The sequence below is a fragment of the Bidens hawaiensis genome, unplaced genomic scaffold, assembly GCF_021521415.1.
Source record: "Bidens hawaiensis isolate Kalapana, Puna unplaced genomic scaffold, B.hawaiensis_p1.1 tig00003988_1, whole genome shotgun sequence".
Classification (NCBI taxonomy): Eukaryota; Viridiplantae; Streptophyta; class Magnoliopsida; order Asterales; family Asteraceae; genus Bidens; species Bidens hawaiensis.
Window position 1 is genome coordinate 1,908,895 of NW_027491233.1, and position 6,477 is coordinate 1,915,371.

General features: G+C 34.7%; 1 pseudogene across 1 annotated transcript; it reads right to left on the reverse strand.

Moving 5' to 3' along the window:
• Nucleotides 1-362: 362 nt before the first annotated feature.
• Nucleotides 363-4,666, reverse strand: LOC143624875 (uncharacterized; annotated as a pseudogene). Its single transcript, XR_013152190.1, has 8 exons — nt 4,550-4,666; nt 3,290-3,445; nt 3,126-3,187; nt 2,903-3,029; nt 1,955-2,103; nt 1,114-1,221; nt 652-1,023; nt 363-554 (listed from the first exon to the last, which is right to left on the reverse strand). The product of XR_013152190.1 is annotated as an uncharacterized LOC143624875 (transcript).
• Nucleotides 4,667-6,477: the final 1,811 nt, after the last annotated feature.

Here is a 6,477-nt window from a genome sequence, read left to right on the forward strand (position 1 = left end):
ATCGTACTGTAGCACGTGAGTACTTGTTTACATAAGTTTGGGCGGGAAACGAAGCTTTTAAACTTTTAACCTTTTTAGCGTTAATGTGTTCCAGCCATTTTATTATTTTCTTGGGCTACCCCCGTCATCAAAATCGGTCCCAAATAATGCTAGATAAACCCAAGTGACCAAAGAACACTGTAGGCACATTGCTACACTTATTAAACATGTGGCAGGATCAATGATCTTTTAAATTCAACAAAACAATCAAAGACAAAAACATATTTAGGCTAAATGCAAGTAAAGTGTTTCTTCTAGAAATGCAATTAGGAAACAAAATCCTTCCCAGATTATTCAAACATTTCAAAATTCAAAACACCATGTTCTAAGTGCCAATAAATCTATAACAAAATCCCTACAGAATTTTAACTGAGGAAAGCAAGAACTCCAAATAGCGACAGCTGGCAAACACTTCAACGATTGATGGGAGTGTGCATACGCTCAACGATCTTGTTAACAGCATCACGTGACATCACCAACGTGTCATGTAGAAGGATGCTATACACATTCAAACCCTGCAACCATCATAATAATTTCAACCCATTTAGACACAAAAATGTTAAATCTGTCTTGATTTATCTCAAACGGGCCACATCAGTCAGATTAGCTTACAATGGAGGGGAGAACGTTGACATAATGTAGGTTTTGAGTAGCAAGCTTTAACTTTTCATCAATCGGGCCTCCATCCACCAACAGAACCTTCTTGGCATCTTCCATTTGATTCACATAACTCACAATATTCTTTGTTTTGTGAGTCGAGAGCTCTAAATCATCGAACACCAGAAGCTGCAATATATGTGTGTATATGTTAATACATTTGCAACAAAATTACGACAATTTATTAAGATAAATTAGTGAACTTGCCTTCCCTTCGGCCGCACGAGCAGATAATGCAATTTTAAGCCCTAACCGCCTGAACTTTTTGTTGAGCTTAAACGCATGGCTACGTGGTTTTGGACCGTGCATAACAGCACCGCCCCTAAACTGTATTTTTCCATAATTTTATCCAAAAAATTAATTAATATCCATACAATTATACAAATGTCATGAAATCATACCAAGTTTATGTATTACCTGGGGCCCACGCAGAGTTCCATGTCTTGCTCGTCCTGTACCCTTTTGGCGCCATGGTTTTCTACCCGTACCACTGACCTCACTGATTGTTTTTGTCGAGTGAGTTCCCTGTCAAATGGGGTCGACAAGTTACTTGTAAAAAGTAAAGCTAATATATTTAATACAAAAACATAGGCCTGTGAACGGCCAAACGTTCAATAAACCATTCGGCCAGAAGTTTGTTTATGATTGTTTATTTAACAAATGAATGAACATGAACAACTGTTTTGTTCATTTAACTTTTCGAACAAACATGAAAACATGTCTCACTATATATTCACTTAATTAATTGAGCCCATTATAATTTTGTCTGGTTTATTAAATTAAAACATCATTCATTACAACTTACATTAATTTTTAGGCCCAGTAGATAAATTTTCAGTTTACTTTTAATTGGAGTTCTCTACGTTACGTTCATTCATCTGTGTGCAGTCATGTTCATTCATTTACGTTCGTGAACTGTTCATTTATACTAATAACGAATGAACATAAAGTAACATGAACATGTTCATTTTCTTAACAAATGACATAAACAACAAAACCCCAATCTTTTAATTGTACGTGTTCAGCCTGTTGTGTTTGTTCGGTTAAAATTAAATGAAAGAACATAAACATGCTCTGTTGTGTTTGTTAGGTTCATTTACAACCCTACCGAAACATAAGAGCCAAGGCTAGTTGTTATTTGTAGTTTGAGATGGAAAGAAACTGTTATATACAAGGAGTGATATGAAATGTATACTCAATGTTGTATTGTTAAAGATTGTCAATATTAGGATATGATTTAAACAAATATATATAATACCTGCTGTCGTTTAGCGAGCTGCCATCTTACAACACGGTGAACAATATTCTTCCTAATGGGAAGATCAAAAACGTCACCTGCCAACACCATCATTCCTTTGTCTTCATTTTGAAAGTTTGTCACTGGAATCACCAGATCCTGTAATTTCCCTGTGTTCATGTTTCAGTTACATTAACATGAGTTGATAATTTCATTCAGCATTAAATTTCCTAATTGGTATTATGCAAAGATAAAAAAAATATATTCGATGAATACGACACTATTCCACCACAAATGCTGATGAATTGAACATCTGAGTATAACATCAATGATTATTTGGCCTTTCTGTGTATCAACATAAATGTACTCGAAAAGCTATAAAATTGCGAATTTGAACTTCTACTTGTAATGGGTTTATCCTAATTCCTTAGGCAACATGACATGCCACCTGTGTGGACCATATCATGGTAATGTCAGCTTCGTGAAAATGATGTTGCCCGTATTGTTGTTCAGACATCATTTATTTACCAAAAATACTCACACCAGCCGTATAGAGATATAAATCATTCACAACTACAATTAAGATCCTTTACATATGTCTTTTCACTAACCTCTATTTTATCTGCAATCAATTACTGTAGATGTAAGAAAATAGAACTGCAACTACAGTAAAAGATGGCACGTTAGATAAAATAAAGGTTAGTGAAACCACCTGTAAAAGGACCTTGATCTGAGATATTGAACAATTTATCTCTCTATGTGTCTGGCTGGTACTTAGTGACCAGTTTTAGTATATAAATAAAGTTAGAATAACAGTACTTGCCACATCATATTCATAGATGCTGACATCGCCATCACCATGGACCAACAAAATAAAGAATTATATAATATACGGCACTTAGGTAATTGTAAATAAGAATTTAAGACAGTTAAAAGAGTGAGGAACAGTGAGGTGATTTATGCAATTACCTATAGCACGTTCAGAAGTTATAATTTGTCTTCTTGATAGTAGATCAGATGGGAATGAGCCTTCACTTGATTCTGAACTTAACATGGAAGTACAGAACCCTCTAGTGCCCATGAAAGATAATCCAGCCTGCTTATAAATATATAATGTATACATAACTTCTTTATAAGAGTCAACAAACTGAAATTACAGTAAAGCCTAAAGAAAATTGATAGAATTGATTACCTTTTTAAGGAATGAATATTCAATAGAAGATTGTGTATCGCCAATATCATGATCATGGGAGGCTACATCTCAAATTAGACATAATAAGTTCCAAAAGATTGAATAAGTAAAATGGTCAAATTATCAACACAAAGACTTTAACTGATGAAATATGAATATCTTACCATTAGAAAGAATGTGAAAAGATCGACGAACAACGTCTAGATTATTATTGCAATGGAGTTTATAACTTGAAGCCACCTTGGGTAACAGCCTCCTGGAGCACTGTAAGGCCATGCTAATAACAAAAAAGCTAGAAAAATTTGTGTAGTTCTAAAAGCCTGTAAACAATAAAAATAAAGATGAGACCAAATCTACAAATAATCTTTTTAAACTGGTGATATAGGTATCTTTTTAGACTTTTGAGAGTATACAGAGGATTGTAACAATAAAAAAGTTCTACAACGAATGCATATTAGCAATCCATGCAATGAATGATCAATTAAATGAACAGCATATTTCATTACTTTAGTAGGAGCTTATATATATGCTACAGTGTAAACGAACCAAACATTCGGCGAACTGTTTGTGAAATGCTCGATGGGAAGTTCGTTTATGTTTTCGTTTAATAAATGAATGAACAAACACGAACAGCGACCGTGTTCATTCAATTGTGTTCGTGAACGTTCGATAAGGCGTCCATTCATGTTAGCTATTGTTTGTTGGTTTATGTTTATTAATTAAAGGTTTTTTCATATTTTTAATGACATTTCTAATCCCATCATATAGATTTAAGCAAAATTATTAACCATAAACCAAAAATATATCTGAGTATCATATGACTAATTTACAAGTACATTAACATAAGAATACGAACGCTAAAAAAACGTAACACGAACTTGGTAGCCGCACCAAACCGTTGACATTGACCATTTTCGGTTAGCCAAATCAAATTAAGCATTATTTGTGTTAGTGAACTGTTCATGAACAAGTCCATTTCCTTGATGAATAAGAAAGTTCGTTCGGTTAGCCGTCCAGCTTAACGGAGGAACACGAACAAGGCGTTGTTCGATTTGGTTCATAACCTATAACATCTGGTGTCGTTATAAATGAATAGTGAAACTCTAATATAGTTGAATCACACGCAACAGGATAACATTTACATGCCACACACTGTGCAAAATTAATACATCATCAAGTAATTAGGTGAAAACGTTCAATTAGACAAATAGAGGTTTAGACTCGATTAAACCTAATTAACAGGCAGCAAGCATATGAAATGTACGATTAGCGACGAGTAATTATAGAATAGGTAGTGGAAATGAGAAAGGTAGCCTAGGGCAGTAAATCCTAAATTAAATTAGTGAAAGCATTATCTATCGGGTGAGGTTTACTCTCCGTGTGTGTTTGTGTGTAAAGATGAATATGAAGAGAGATAGGTATACCTGGTCCGGCAATGGCGGAGGCCAACTCGAAGCTGATGATGATGAAGGCGATTGTGTAGAGTATGTACGGGAGGATGAAGGTGGTGATTTTGATATAAAGCAGGGGCTAATTTATCAATATACTCAAAAGGTTACATTTAGATGATGATGCTTTAGTGGAATTATGTTTTTGGTGGGTGTTTGGGTTGCTTATTTTAGCTGATTTATAACTTATAATTTTTTGAAAAGTTTAAAAGGTGTTTGAGAGTGTTTTATACGTGAGGGAATAGGTTGATAAGTTATAATATTGTTACTTATAACTTATCTTAAATGTAACTTATAAGGAAGTTAAAATAATGAATCCCAAACACGCCCTAAATATGTTTGGTTTAATGTTGTGTTAAGGGTTTTTTTTTAACGACAGAAAATCTCACGTGTAAATTTACAATATCGAGACTATGTTCAAGGTCCGCTCCTTGAGAGTTGTGAGACCGTACCTCTTGACAGACAGAAATGTTTTGTTAAGCTAATTGGTTATTATTGTTGTTAAATGGATTTTTTTCTTAGATGGGACAAATACTGATTTTTAAAGGCTTGTAGAGGTGATTTTCTAAGGTTTCTAACGTGCCATTGAACTTTTAGTAAAATGACATGGGATGATAGAACCGTTTTGGAATCTTATAGTCTCATGTTTGAAATCTGATTTAAGGAATTTTTTCATAGTGGTTGGTTTTCTCCGTGATTGTGTTACTGAGTGAGTCTGAGTTTCTAATATGCACGATTTTACTGATTTGAATCTTTGATGAATGTTTGTCTCATTGAGATTAGGTTGTATTTGCTTGTAACAAGTTTGGATTATTTAAAGGAGATGGACCCTAGTTTCTAAAGAACAAATACAAATTATGAATCTTACTTAGGAAGCCATGGAGTGTAACTAAAATTTTAGAGCCTGTACGCAATTTGCCATGGAGAGTAACTAAATAGTAAGATTATCTAGGATCGCGCACTTAATCAACCGCGGGCTTGAATTCCTTCGTTAGATAGTCTTTTATAAGCTCATACTATGTCAAAATCTTTTTAAACTAGAATCAATTTAAAATTTAAAAGTTGGTACAAAATAGCCCACCTGGCTAAGTTTCTAGACTAGGTTAATCAAAGGGTGTGTAGGGTGACAATATCAAAAGGTGTTGGAAATGTGTGTGTTATGGCTGAAGTCTCACAAGTGAAAAAAATGTAGATTGATAAACTATCATTTCAGCCCTTGTCGTTGGTTCTTTGATTATTTTTTTAGGTCATGTTCATGTTTAACAATTGAGAATCAAATGATGCCCGAAATTTGAGCTCAAGGAGCATGGATGAAATTTGCACACGTGGGATGTGTGTTTTCATGCGTGGCCTAAAATACTCCCTTTGCATCGCACTCTTCGTATACATAATAGTTGCAATATCCATTCATGAATAAAAGTGGTTAAAGTGTCCAAACCATTGGAATGTAAATGTCGGTTTACTTTGTAAAGAAATAAAACACCTAAACAGAGGTAAATCCTTTCATTGTTAATGACGTTTTAACCGTCATAGATGAAAATGACAAGTTTTTAAAACTCTAAGGCTATGTGTAGTGGAGGAGCTACAAAATGAGGCGTTTTTGAGCAAAAATGGGCGACAACACCTCCAATCACTGATCGTCACGTCGTCATCTCTCTACCCGGCGACAAATTCTCGTCGCCCCCTCCACTTATCACTGATCGTCACGCCCTCGTCGGCCCACTGTAGCCTAAGCAAAGTTGAAAAAAAGAAACAAAGTAAAATAAATCAATGTGATGAAAGTGACCGAACCAAGAAATCATACCATTCCCGTTGATCCATCAATATATATAAGCACACATACGTTGTCTTGAACGTTCCGTTCAGTCATTTCATCAAACACCTGGCGTGCATCATTCTCCTTT